Source organism: Nycticebus coucang, chromosome 19 (genome assembly GCF_027406575.1).
Source record: "Nycticebus coucang isolate mNycCou1 chromosome 19, mNycCou1.pri, whole genome shotgun sequence".
NCBI classification, from domain to species: Eukaryota; Metazoa; Chordata; class Mammalia; order Primates; family Lorisidae; genus Nycticebus; species Nycticebus coucang.
In genome coordinates, this window is record NC_069798.1 from 13,025,319 (window position 1) to 13,040,270 (window position 14,952).

Below are 14,952 nucleotides of genomic sequence, written 5' to 3' on the forward strand. Positions count from 1 at the left end.
CCCTGGGTGGGTGCCTGTAGTTCCAGCTACTTGGAAGGCTGAGACAAGAGAATTGCTTGAGCCCAAGAGTTTGAGATTGCTGTGAGCTATGATGCCATGACACTCTACCGAGGGCAAAAAAGTGAGACTTTTTCTCAAACAAAACAAAAACAAAAAACAAACAAAAAAGCCCTGGTCTAAATGGCTTCACACCAGAATTCTATCAAACCTTCAAAGAAGAGTTTATACCCATATTGCAGAAATTATTCTAATATAATCTTCCCCAACATATTCTATGAAGCAATTATCACCCTGATTTAAAAAACCAGGAAAAGACCCAACTGAAAAGGAGAATTTCAGACCAATTTCACTAATGAATATAGATGCAAAAATTCTCAATAAAATCCTAGCCAATAGATTATAGCTACACATTAAAAAAAATCACTCATCACCATCAAGTAGGTTTCATCCAAGGGATGCAAGGCTGGCTTAACATATGCAAGTCCATAAACATAATTCACCATATCAGCAGAAGCAAAAATAAAGACCATATGATCCTCTCAATAGATGCAGGAAAAGCATTCAGTAAAATTCAGCATCCTTTTCTAATTAGAACACTTAAGAATCTAGGCATAGGTGGCACATTTCTTAATCTGATTGAAACCATCTACAACAAACCCCCAGCTAATGTAATACTGAATGGAGTAAAACTGAATGAAAGCTTTCCTACTTAGAACTGGAATCAGACAAGGTTGTCCTCTGTCTCCACTACTATTGAATATAGGGCTGGAAGTTCTAGCCAATACAATCAGATAAGGAAGTAAAGAGCATCCAAATGGGGGCAGAGGAGGTCAAACTCTCAATCTTTGATGATGGTATGATCTTATACTTAGAAAACCTCAAAGACTTAACCACAAGACTCCTGGAAGTGATAAAAAAAAATACAGCAATGTCTCAGGATATAATATCAATGTGCACAAATCAGTAGCCTTTGTATATGCCAATAACATATGAAGGGGCATTAAAAAACAAATTATAGTATTAATCTATAGTCTTTACTATACAAACCTTTGTAAACAGCATTTGTCATAGTACTTTTACCTATAGTAAACCTACTCATGAGAAAAGGTATTACTTATCAAATGAGAAAGTCATTATTTTGCAATATTAAATGTTCAAAGTCAATAAAGAAGATAATAATAATAATGAAAGATACAGGGCTTAAGCTTACAGTGTGCTTAATTTTTTTTTTTAAGCAGTTCTGGCCAGGGCTGGGTTTGAACCCACCACCTGTGGCGTATGGGGCTGGTGCCCTACTCCTTGAGCCACAGGTTCCACCCAGTGTGCTTAAATTTTTAAAGTAACTTTACTGTAGAATTGGAAAATAAAGATAAGCATGAAGGAAAAGAATTATATCCTAGAATCACATCACCCACTGTAATGTGATTTATGTGTGGTATCACACTGTTTCGATTTGTATCTTTATTTTATCAGGTTACACATGCGTTTTTTTTTCCTTATAGAAATGGGATATTGTTTTTTATAATGTTTTCCATTGTATATATTATAAATATATTTCTATTTAAAAATATGCTTCTTATTCTCACAGTATTCCACTATGGATGGATTTATGAGTATTAAATGAGATGGTATATGTGAGGTACTGATAAATATTTTTTAAATGGTAGCATTTTTTACTACTGTTACTATAATGTTCTGAACCATTTCTCTATTGATAGAATATTAGGTTATTCTCAGAAGTGGAGCTGTTAATGATTTTACATTATTATATGCATAATAGACATTAACTCTTTCCATTCAAACTATTTTCTTAGCAGGTTGCTTTTGTTTCTTTGGGAACTTTTTTTTCGTCGTGTTGTCGTCGTCATTGTTGTTGTTTTTAGGCAGCCTCATTCTCCCTGGGTAGAGTGCCTTGGCCATCATCATAGCTCACAGCAACCACAAACTCCTGGGCTCAAGCGATCCTTTTGCCTCAGCTTCCTGAGTAGCTGGGACTACAGGCGCCTGCCATAATGCCTCGCTAGTTTTTCTATTTTTAGTGTGTGTGTGTGTGTGAGTGGGGGGGGTGTCTCACTTTACTCAGGCTGGTCTTGAACTCCTGAGCTCAAGAAATCCACCTGCCTCAGCCTCCCAGAGTGCTAGGATTATAGGTGTGTGCCACCACACCTAGTCTGGTTTTGGTTTTTTGAGGCAAAGTCTCCCTCTGTTGCCCAGACTAGAGTGCCCTGGCATCAGGCTGGCTCACAGCAACCTCAATCTCCTGGGTTCAAATAATCTTCCTGATTTAGCTTCCCAAGTAGCTGGGATTACAGGCACCAACCACATCACCTGGCTAATTTTTTTTAATTTTTAGTAGAGACGAGGGTCTTCCTCTTGTTCAGGCTGGTCTTGAACTCCTGAACTCAAGGAATCCACCTGCCTCGGCTTCCCAGAGTGCTAGGATTATAGATCTGAACCAAACTGGCCTCATGTTAACTTACATGTTTTAGATTTTAACTCTTCATTAGATGTACAGTTTAAAAATATTTTCTTTCATTCTGTAGACTGTCTCTTCACTCTTGTTTCCTTGGCTATGCACATGTATTTTAATTTGGTGTAATCCCATTTGTCTATTTTTGCTTTTGTTGCCTGTGCCAAAAAATCATTGCCCAGGCTCGGCGCCCATGGTCAGTGGTTACGGCCCTGGCCTCATGCACCAGGGCTGGTGGGTTTGAACCCAGCCCAAGTCTGCTAAACAGCAATGAGAACAACAACAAAATAGCCAGGCCTTGTGGTAGACACCTGGAGTCCCAGCTACTTGGGAGGCTGAAGCAAGGGAATCATTTGAGCCCAAGAGTTGATCTGTGACACCAGTGCTCTCTACCGAGGATGGTGTAGTAAGACTCTGTCTCCAAAAAAAGAGAAAAAAAAAATCATTGCCCAGACCAATGTTGTGGAACTTTTCCCTCTTTTCTTCCAGTAGTTTTATATTTTCTGGAGTTACATTTAAGAGTTGACTTCATTTTGAGTTGATTTTTAAGTATGGTAAGAGGTAAGGGTCTAACTTCATTCTTCTGAATGTAGATATCTATAGTTTTCTTAGCACCATTTATTGAAGAGGTTATCCTTTACCCACATGTGTTCTTGACATCTTTGTTAAAAATCAGTTGACTGTGAAGGCATGGATTTATTTCTGGGCTCTCTATTGTTTTATTTTTTCGTTTATTTGTTTAGCAGGCCCGGGCCAGGTTCAAACCCACCAGCCCTTGAGCATGTGGCCGGCACCCTAATCACTGAGCTATGGGTGCCCCCTCTATTGTTTTATTGATCTATTTTTTATGCCAGTGTGTGTTTTTATGCCAATACCGTACTGTTTTGAAGACTACATCTTTGTAGTAGCTATCGAAATCAGGTACTATGATACCTCTAGCTTTATTCTTTTTGCTCAAGATTGCTTTGGCTATTTGGAATCTTTTGTGGTTCCATACAAGTTTTAGGATTGTTTTTCTATTTCTGTGAAAAAGTATCATCAGAATTTTAATAGGGATTGCACTGAATATATAGATTGCTTTGGGAAGTATGGGCATTTTAACAACATTTTTTCCAATCCATGAAAACAGGATTATCTTTCCACTTATTTGAGCCTTCAACTTCTTTTATCAATGTTTTATAGTTTTCAATGTATAGTTCTTTTATGTTCTTTGTTAAATTTATTTCCAAGTATTTTATTTCATTTTGTAGCTATTGCAGATGGAATTTTCTTTTGTTTCTTTTTCTAGTAATTTGTTGTTAGTGTATAGAAATGCTGATTTTGTATGTTGTCTTGTATCAACTTCACTGAATTCATTTTAGTTCTAACAGTTTTTGGGGAGAGTCTTAGGTTTCTGTACAAATAAAATTATGTCATTTGCAGACATATGCCACCAGAGTGTTTTCAAACTAGAAGTGAATTACTTTATTTCCCATTTTATGGATAAGGAAACAGAGGCCCAGAGACGATAGGCATCATGACTATAGTTACTGAGGGGCAGAATTGGGAACTGTGCATCTTGAACATACAAATTTTATTGTGCTATGTTAATAAGAATTCAAGTTGCATGCCTAGTAAAATATAGTTAGAGCTAATAGTCCCTTAAAAGTATTGCTTTCCTTGGAATCAGATTTCAGAGTAGTAAAATATACATTTTACAGCGCATTTCATTTTTTAGCACTGTCATTTTGAAATATAATGTCATGACTTGGGAAAGTGCCTCTCATCTCCATTCAATTCTCCTAAGACATATTCATACCAGACAGGAACTATTTCTTCTTTGAGGTCTGTATAGCACCTAGCAATCTATTGCACTGAATAAATATTTAATGAAGATTGAATATTTCCTCTGTGGTATATCAATTACTCTTGTTGATTCTCTGAGGGAAGCTTTTCTTTCTTGATTTCATGTAGTGGGTTAAGAAATTTGTTTTCCTGAATGTTGTTATTAATGCCAGTTTGAATTTTTATGTCATTTCAAATATAAATCTGAGACTTATTGATCTGACAGCATGCAATAAAGTTATTTATTAGGAGGGGTGGTTTATTTGGAATTTTTGGTATTTAGGGCTCTGAAAATGAAAAAAAGTATTTGCAAATGAGGTGCATTTTTTAATGGAGGAAATGTGATTTTAATTAATATATACCTTTAAAAACATGAATAATTCTTTCCTTTCAATTGAAAAATATTTATACTGCTTGTATTTTTTTTTTTATTATTATTTGTCACCCTTGATAGAGTACAAGGGCGTCACAGCTCACAGCAACCTCAAACTAAGCAATTCTTTTGCCTCAGCCTCCCTAACAGCTGCAACCACAGGCACTTGCCACAATGCCCGACTGTTTTTTTGTTTTGTTTTGTTTAGCAGGCCTGGGGTATCAAACTCACCAGACCCAGAGCATATGGCCAGCACCCTAACCACTGAGATGGGCACCCAGCCTCACCCCTTGTATTTTTAAGAGTTATATTTTTAAGCTTTGATGAATATTAGGTTTAAATGAAATACGTTCATCTTTGCCTATTGGAGTCTCCAAATTTGTGAAGTGAATGAAATAGCTTGAATGTTTTCAACTTGTAAAATTGGATCACTATAATTGAATCATTTGGTACAAATAGTTAATGACACATTCAGATGGAATTTATCAGAATCTATTAGAAAAACAAAGTCTCATTTAAATAAAACAGGAAAAAATGAACAGGCTAGAGAAGAGGATGTATAAACATTTTATTCTCTTTCTACTCTAGAAAGCAAGTAAACAAAATTATGAAATAGTTAAGTCATGCCTAGTGACAAAATATCCTCCATTTCTACAATAACTTCACTGTGTTTCACATTTTATGATTTTTAGGACATATATTTCAATTTAAGTAACTGTTGACAATAATGTTTATTTTACTAGAGGAAAATTGTATGAGTGTGTGTCATGACAGTTATGGTACATATTTGATAATAAAGATAGAATAAATCATTTGAGTTAGAGTGGTCTGATAACTGTTTTTAGGTCTTTTTGGTCCAGAAGTCTGTGACCTCTGAAATCTCTACTTTTGGGGATCTGTTAAGATAGTTTAACAATATAAGGATTTAAATGTAGATGAACACCACACTCCAGGAAGTTAGCTAATGCGGTCCAAAACAAAGAATATCAGGTATAATTTGGGAAAAGTTTACGAAGTTCTGATAATGATGTCTGAGAAGAGAGAGGCTACAGTTAAGGAACTTTTCTTTTCTTCCTCAACTTATAACAAAGAGAACCTGAGATTTAACCTCATATTTGAAATAGTCTGATTATCTTGTTATTATTGTACTTAGAAACATTCCATTTGGTGAAATCATTGCTAAGAAAAATGTACCAAAATCTTGAGTTGCAGACTGTTCTTGCATCTGACTGGAAGGGCCATACTTGTATTTGTTAGATATTGGAGATCCGAGGCTGCACAGATGAAGGGGGACGTGGGGGAGGGTTTGAGTCAGGGAAGGGAAGCTTCCTAGACATTATAGCTCTGTCCAGAGGCCAAATGGGAGATAAATCACCACTGGCCACCTCTCTTATTATTGAAATGGTTCAGACCTGGGGTTTAACTGAAGGACTAACAGGGTTTTGAAGTGCAAATAGGATGGTAAAGGGTAAACCCTTTTAGGGTTGCATTTTGATGGATTTTTTTCCTGTGTGGATTTCTGGTAGTGACTGTGATCTGGAAGAGGCCCTTAAAAAAAAAAAAAAGTTTTGTTTTGTTTATGATCAGGCAATAAGAACTTTCCACAGGGCTGTACTTTTCGTGCATGCATATTGATCCTATTGTGTTTAAAAGTAGGTCATTTAATTGGGTCTTTTTTTTAGCTTTCTGCAAAGGAGCTGTCATTTCAAGGTCACTTCTCTCTCTTGATATTAATGCCAAAGTTTGAGAGTGTTGAATGTTTTGGTATTTTTGGATTAATAGGTTGTGGGGGATTACTTAAGGCTAGTGTGTGTAAAACTAAGTTCATGAATTCTTCTAGTTAAAGACATTAGAGTAAGTCTTTTATATAATAATAAGGATTTTATAATTAATCTACTTTCTATTATGTTATATAATTGTATATATTCATTTTATTATTTTGTATGCATTGTTTTGTCAGCCTTAAAAAAATCCCCAAATTCTGAGATTGTAAAATATTAGTACTATGTTATTTGTACAGATATACTAAAATGTCTTTTGAGGAAATAAGGGAGACACAAAAATGCTTAAATAAGAGATATGTTGATTTATCAAGTTGAAACATTTTTTGACTCCTTATCCCCAATGATTCAAACACAGAAGATAAAATGAAATATCTTCTAAAATTTGTATTATTGTAAAAAATGGGGATGAGAGCAGTCGTTTGGGCCTTGAAAGAAAAATGGTTGTACCATAACTTAAAGGCTTTGTGTGCAAAAGTTTTAAAGAAAAATTGAAAATTTTTTCTAAAGAAATGCCATTATAAATGCTTACATTTCTTCTTGGAAGTGTTGTTGATGAAATTTTTCTTAAGCATTTTGTCACTTTAGATACAAACTCTTTAGATACTTTAGACATAAATATCAGTATCATTTGCCCTTTTTGAGACTAATAATGTATTTAGCGTTTAGCTGCAACAGAGGTTTTCCTTTGGGTTGCTTGATATCTATTATAAACACAGTTGTTAAATCTTCGTAATGAACATTGATCACACAAGGTTCTTAGTTGACCCTCAGGTTGATTTTTGCTTTTATGAATTTCCCTTCTTTGTATGTATCTAAATATTAGAGATACATTTACTTCCTATTAGTATGATGATTTTAAATTACATGCTTTAAACAACAAAAATAACAAAATACCAAAACCCTAGATGGTATCAGCAGAGTCTCCTGCATCTATAGCTCCCTGCCATTAGTTTGTTGCTGGGAGATGTTAATATGACCTTTCCTTTGTTAGGAAAAGAGATCTGCAGCCCTTCCCAGAATCCTCTGTTAACTGTCTTTTTAACCCAAGTTGGAGGTTGTCTGATGAGTGAATGGTGAGCTTTTTTTTAAATGAGCTACACATATTGTTGACATTGTCACACGTTGCTTTTTAATTTCTAATGTGGTTTTAATTTGCAAAGCATGCATGTGCCTTTCAGAGCAGTAGAATGGAGTCAGCATTTCTGAGTTTGCCTTCTGCAAACAAGAAGGGTCAGGCTTGATCTAGTCTTCGATTTTCTGATACACACATGTGAATGAATTTCACTTTGAATATTGTTGAATAAAAAAAAGAAGATACTTGAGAAAGCACCCCCCCCCACACACACACACCCAAAGAACTTCTCTTGCCTCTTGGTGAGTGAATTGCCCCAATATAAAAGCACGGGGAGGGGGGAAAGTGAGTTACAGGGTGAAAAGGCAATCCACAAATAATCATTCTTTTCTGCCTTTGATTGTGTCAGATTTTTTTGTGTGTGTGGCAATTGTTTTCTTTTTTGCTTAGAAGAGGTTTATGGTCCAATGTCTGTCAAGTCAGCCCCTGTCTTGAGGTTGCAGTTGTATTTCTCTCTGGAGTTCCTGAGGGTGATGTTATCTTTTGTTCACTCAGCAGTGTGGTCGTTCTTGAGAGCATCTGTCACTTTAGGCATTACAAGATGGATGAGTCTCCAGTGAACTGTTGGTTGAAGCAAATGGTGAAATTAAGAAAAGACAAGGGGTTTCAGGGTCTGCAGAGGGACAGACAACAAGGAAACACTGTTAGAAATCAAGAGTAAGCTGAGCAATAGAGGAAGAGACAGCAAGGATGGATCAGATGTCATTTTATAAACATCTTGGAAATCAGAATCTTTGGGAAGCTATTGTGATCTGAGGGCGACATCTGCATCATGGTAAACAATTCTGTGCTTTGGGTTTGCAAAATATTTCTGGACTTTTTTTTAATCTGGGAAAATTGTTGGGAAAGAATAATAACCTGGAATCTGTTATGTGAGGATTTTGCTGTTAGTAGCCTTTTTAAATGTTTTAAAGATTAAATTAAAAATATGCCTTTTAAATTTTTCTTTCTATTTTATTTTCACATTTTTCTCTCCTTCCTCTCATATTTTTTTTTCTTTTTTATAAGCAACTGAGCAAGCATAGATATTAAAACATTAGAGAAATTGGCCACAGTAACTAATATCCTTAATGTTTACTGAATGATTTTGGCATTTTTATAGGGGAATCCTAAAAAGTCTATGATCTTGCTTAAGGGAGGCTGGGGGCAGATTTTAAGTTATTTTTCAGGAACCTCTAACTCAAAGTAAATGGGCTTTTTGATCAAAGAAAGGAGCATAATTGTTAATGATCTGTCAGAACAAGTGGGAAATCTGTATTACATTTAGAAATTCATTTTCTTGGTGAAGGTCAAAAATTAGTAAATCTTGGCTAATACAAAGTCCGTCCCATGAAAGACATGGAACAGGAAGGAGGTAGAGGGGATAGAATGTGATTGAAAAAAATGATTTTGTCAAACTTTTTGGCATTTGCCTATTAAGAAGACCATAAGTTGAAAGGCAAAGAAATTAAGATGATTAGAAGCTTTAAGCTATACAAATGGTTGAGTATCTTCCTTCTCTATGGGTATAAATAATAGATGAAAGAGAAAGAGTGACAACAAAGGATCAGGTCGTTTAGGAGAATGTGTGCAGCCTGAATAGGGGTCTGTGGCCCAGGGCCAAAGGTCTTAGCTTTGAGTGTAATTAGAAGAAAATACAAAAATGTCATTACTAACAGGTGAAGTGTGCAGCACGTGGCCAAAAATTAGCAATTTTAGGCTCTTAAGCTATTGGAACTGGATTACTGACCTTTTTTAAAAGTCATTAGGGTCCTTGTGGAGTAATACAGTTTCATTGGCAGCAATGCAGTTTGACCTTGTTGACCATATGGGGTAATCTTGGGTTTGGATGTAGGTAGCCAGGACCCTCCTGACTTAGAAAAAGCATCTATTTGTGTGTGGGTAGATGAGAAATAGGTGAGTTTGAAAGTCTGGGTCTTTCATTTTGTATTATTCTTTTGCCTGAAGACATTCTTGTGACAGTTAAGAGAGGTAAGATAAATATTTTTATTCCAAAATCATGAAATGGTTCTTTTTTTCCATTTAGCATAAAAGGAAAGCATAATGAAAAAGAAACACTTTTTAGACAACATGAGTTAATTTTACTTCAAATATTTTAGTGTTATCAATATTCATATTGAAATTTGCTATATCCATAGGAAAATTCTCTTGTTTTCTTTCTAGACACAGTAACAAAGGACTAGAAGTGCTTCTAAGTTATGTATGAAAATCAGTGACAAATGGTTTTTATTTTACTTTATGCTTTACAACTATATTTCCTACTTTTTCATGCAATAGTTTATAATGACCATAAGCTAGTAAAGGGAGAGATTAATATGCATACTATAATTTTGAACCAATTATATGTAATTACAATTAATTTTATATCTTCTAGAAATAAGAAGGGTAGGAGACAATAGCTTTTTTTCTTCTTGTAGGCTTTCTTAGAAATTATTTAATGTTAGTTATGATTCACATTATTGATAGTTTTTTGAGTAGATAAATTTTGGCCAAGAATCAGAGATTATTACCCTTAAATTCCTTAGAGTAAGAAAATTATCTTACACTAATTTCACTAATAAAAATAGTCTATGGGCCTTTGGCATTATGGTAACACCTGTCATAAATGCAGATTTGACAGACTTATTCAACTTACATTTAGTTGGGGGGAATTATTTTTGAGTATAAATAGTAGTGATTATTTTGGGATTTTTTTAGGAAGCGAGAACATCTGTATTTGCCCATTCTGGTGCGTGTGGAGTAGTATAAGACTTTGCTAATTATTTTCTACTTGTGATTTTTATGGAATTATAATATTAAGATTATCATATTATAGTATATAATTAATATTCAGAAATTAACTGATGTCTTTAAATATACATTTTTATTTTTTATGTTTTTGCAGGTGCAAAAAAAGCTTTAAACAAGTTAAAATCTAGGCAACAGACTCCCTGAAGTGTTGACTGCCCAACCTAATCATGAACGTGATTCAAAAATGTTAATAAGTAAACCAAGGTATTGTATAATTATATATTCCCCCCCCAATTTTCAAGATCAAATTTGTTTTAGGAAGTTGTATATAGAATTAGAATAAAACTGCTATTCTTTATCCTTAAGGTGATTAAGCAATATTTCCATGACCTCTTCTTCTTCCATTTCCTCCCGTCTCTGCTTTCCTCTCCCCTCGCCCGTCTTTCCTCTCCTCCTCAACAAAATTTATTCGCAATAAGATTTTTTCCTACAACAACCTATGTTCCTAAATTTTCCCTATGTATACAACTAATTCCTATATACCTAAATTAAGAAAATAAGAATTTAGTTTTTGATTCCCCTTTGTTGATTGCAATTTTATCTTTCAAATTGTCTATTGTGAGAGACTCTCCAGATTATCAGCTTCTGCAGAAAAACTCAAACACTATCTAGGACCATATATATTTAGACTTTTTCTCATTTAGCACTTTCTGAGATGTATAATGGTTTTACGAAAGTTATTTTTTTCTATTTTTAGAATGCTTTTAATTTCAAAAAGGGAAAAGATAATATAACTTTCTTCCCCTATCCCACATAGGAATAGGGGAAGAAAATCAAAAGGTCACTTAGAATTGAGAATTTAGGGCTACTGTTTCAGGTAACTATTGCTTAACAGGGAAGGGTATATCCCAAGACTGTCTCTCTCCTTTTGGAAATTACGATGTGCTTAAATGGCCTAGCATTTCCAACAGAGGCCAAAGATCTTTTCCTCTTTTATGACCTGTTGTATCCTTTTGAGGCCAAAAAGAACAAGAGGGTCATTGCCACTTCAGCCTGTCCCTGTTTGTCCTCCGTGGTGACCATGCAGATACTGAAACACAGCAGTAGCTTCACATTTGGGCCTGGAACATCTGGAAAATGGTCAGAGAGGGAATGGAGGAGACAGAAGAAAGAGAGAGAACTGTTGCATTTTGTTTCACCAGGTGCTAGGAGGAAGCAACATTAGCCTTTTTGATATGGGAGGCACATTCTGTGGACCCTGGAGTTAGGCTTCAACAATTGAGGAGGTCAAAGGACAGCTGAGAGGGGTCAGTGAGACACCATGGGGTGTATTTTGTTACTTAGTAAAAGGAGCAGCCTCCTAAAACCTTAAAGGATTCTCTTGAAAATCTGTGTTGTGAAAAGGTTTTATGAGTCTCATGGCAAAAACTGCTGATTTATCTAAGGAATGCTCGCTTTTGTCTAATGGAAGGATAATCCTTACCAAATGTTGGCAACTACTATAATAGTCAATATAGGTCTGAAAGAACAGTTAAGGTTTAAAGTGTACTTTGTTTTCCAAAATGTTTATCATTTTAACGTTTCTCTCTCAGTGAAGAATTCTGCACTGTTGAAATATCATCTTTTTCTTTGCTTAGAGCAGAAAGTGAGGGAGGGGAGACTGAGGATGCAGAGAGGTAGGAGTGAGCCTACATTAATTTAAAAATTATTCTACAAGATTTTGACCTTATCCACGAACAGTATATTATTATTAAACCTTTACAAATACCAAAACTTGCTAATTCTAAAAAGTTCTTTGAATTTATTTTAACTTATAAGGGAAATAAGAGGCATATAAAGTGTCATGTTTCTGGGTTACAGATTTTTTTATTTAGTTGTTGGTAGTTGATAGAAGGGGTTATCAGTTGATGAATGACCTTAAACTTTTTCTTTCTCCCTAAATGTGTCAAGAAGAAAATTAATGTCGGAGTTGAGAGTAGAGAATAAGAAAAACACTATAATAGGGAATTTTCTCTTTGAAAACAAATGGAGAAGGGGAAAATATCTACATGTTGTAAAAGCTCTCTTTACCACAGCCCATGACCTCAAGAGGCCACTTACATGATTGTGGATACCTTTGAACAACCTCCCTCGTCGATAGGTTGTGCAAATGAATTGTTAGGGAATCTGGCAGTATTTCAATATCCCAATTTATACACTATGTTTCATATTCTAATCTATACATATATATAGAAAGCACATATGATAATGTGTATTATAAGGGAAAAAAGATAAAATGATGAGAAGTATATCATAGGCCTTGTTAATTTATAAATTTACAGTATGTATCACTTGTGTGTCTGATTTTTAAAAATCCTTTCCAATAATTGACTAATTATTGGAACATATCTAATTGAAGGAACATATCTATAAAATCTAAGGCTCAGCATACAGTGTGATTTTTTTCCTATTTTCTCAGGTTAAGGCACCTTTCAACAACTAATTTAGAAATGTATGTGTAGTGAATGATAATGGCTAGAGAAAACCCACAGCTGTTTGAGTAGTGTTGAAATCATGGCAAAACTGACAAATACAATTAGCAATGTTAATAAGATCAAACATGGAAAGGAGGCAGATAACAGAGATGAAGGTAACAGGAGTAACACATCCAAAAAAGAACAAAATCAGAATGTTAGAATGTTTTTTTAAAAAGAAAAAGAACAGGATGTTTACAGTTGCTTTGAATTTCTAGCTTTTTCTTTTAAACTAAGTCCTCCTCTTTTATTACTTACTTTCCAAAGTAGCAGCAGAATGTATGTTTTCCATGTTAAATAATTTAGATACATATGTGTTCAGCCCCTAACTTATATCTGATTTTGACAGAAGACGACTGTTTAGCAGTAGCATTTAAGAAAGACAATCAAATGTTGCTGATTCTAAGGCAATTTTCATTTGGAGTTTTTTTTTTTTTTTAAGTCAGGTTTAAATATGCTTCTATTTTACTATAATTCCGTGAGTGGGAATTTCTTTACCCCTCTTGCATCTTTATAATGCTTAGTAATCCAAATACATCACGAAGGAGCCTCCGTTTCTAGATTTAGTGGCCCACCATTATCAAAAACAAACAAACAAACCCAAAAAATCTGTAGAAGTCTTTAATGTATTATCAGTAATTATGTTTATCTGGTTAATGTTCATAGCCCACTTTCCAAATAACTGCATAGGAAAAATCAGTGGGGCTGGGTAAATAAGAGAAATTAGGTGAGTGCTATGTGAAAAATATTTAGTTGTCTGTGCCTTTCCCACTCTAGTTTTTAAAGCATCAGGTGAAATTTGGAAAATTACTGTACTGTCTTTGGAAATTCTACTCTGCACTGGAAATTTTTTTTTTCTCATGTTTTATACAGATTCTAATGATGGCTGTGATATATCCCCAAAGTTTGTTCTCTGAAACCATAGACTCTCTGAACTCTGAGTGAGGCAGGGCTGATGGATGTGGTGAGCCACCCTTTGGAAGCATTTCTTATTTAATGTTTTCTGTTCTGATTAGTGACTGTTTTTCCTTTTGAAAAATTGGTCTCTGGTGACACGGTAGAGGTCACGTGTTGCCTATTATTGTTTGTTTCTTTGATCTTACACGGGGATTGCCTCTGGTAATTGTACTAGTTCCAGAGAGTCTTGACAAGAGGTGTTTATTTTACAGAAGAATTTCTGGCATTTCAAGGAAGAAAGTAAAGATTTTCAGTAGGAAAGTGTACCTCTTTGTTACAAAGGAAAAATAGCATTATACTTTCATCTTGTAATTATGACAGTTTTTAGTCACTATGATGAAATTAGTAGGCATATTATGGTAATTATTTCCACAATAATTTAACATTTTGCGTATTTGTACATATATAGTAGGACCTCGTAACCACTCGAGGAACTGCAACAAACTGGTCAACATACAGAGGTGGTCAGCATAAGGAACTAGATCTGTTGTACTAATACGTACATGTGGTGTATGTCTGGTCTATGAAAATTAGAACAACTTAAGTAGGTGGTTGATGTAGGGAGGTGGTCGATTATGAAGGTTATACAGTACTAACAACTTACTAGCGTTCAGTTTTTATTTCAGTATCTAAAATACTTTTGGTTTCAGAAACTGTCAAAAGAGATTCTTCCAAATTTAAATGTACAGAACTATGAAAAGAAGTTGAAATTTTTGTCTTTTAATCTGATTGCATTTTCTAACGATGCTCAGCGAGGAGGATGAATAAAGATGAATTAAAACGCTTTTGTTTTGAATGCGTGGTTAGCTTTGTGCTTTTTTGGAATGTGCTTGGGAAAAGATGATATCTCTTCAGACCTGTTTAATGTGTAATTGGATAAGAAACAAAAGCTCCACTTATTCATGTTTTTACTCAATTCCAGCTTTAAACAAAGTATTTCCCCCAAAAAACTCTTAAGTCTATTGGGGAAGTTATACAAACACTAGACCCAACTAACTATGATTACAAGTGACAAGTATCACTTTAAAAGAAAAAATGAACTGGTAAAAAAGGACAAAAGAAAGAGAAATTCTATGATTGTTGTAAATTTTGAATTCCACACTCTATGAGTGCTTGCAAGAACTATATTTGGTTTATTTGTCTAGAAGTCATACATCATCACTCTCAGT

At 34.7% G+C, this 14,952-nt stretch overlaps 1 protein-coding gene across 8 annotated transcripts in view; it reads left to right on the top strand.

The window, feature by feature from the left end:
* The window catches only part of GREB1L (GREB1 like retinoic acid receptor coactivator), a 308,414-nt gene that overhangs the window by 140,710 nt on the left and 152,752 nt on the right, over positions 1-14,952 (top strand). For 5 of the 8 annotated variants that reach the window (XM_053571381.1, XM_053571382.1, XM_053571375.1 and 2 more), the window contains exons 1-2: positions 8,184-8,358; positions 10,468-10,577. The gene's annotated coding sequence lies outside the window, so the exon portion shown is untranslated. Of the gene's footprint in view, positions 1-8,183; positions 8,359-10,467; positions 10,578-14,952 lie in introns of those variants that run through there. The other 3 variants (XM_053571376.1, XM_053571377.1, XM_053571378.1) reach the window with 1 other exon arrangement.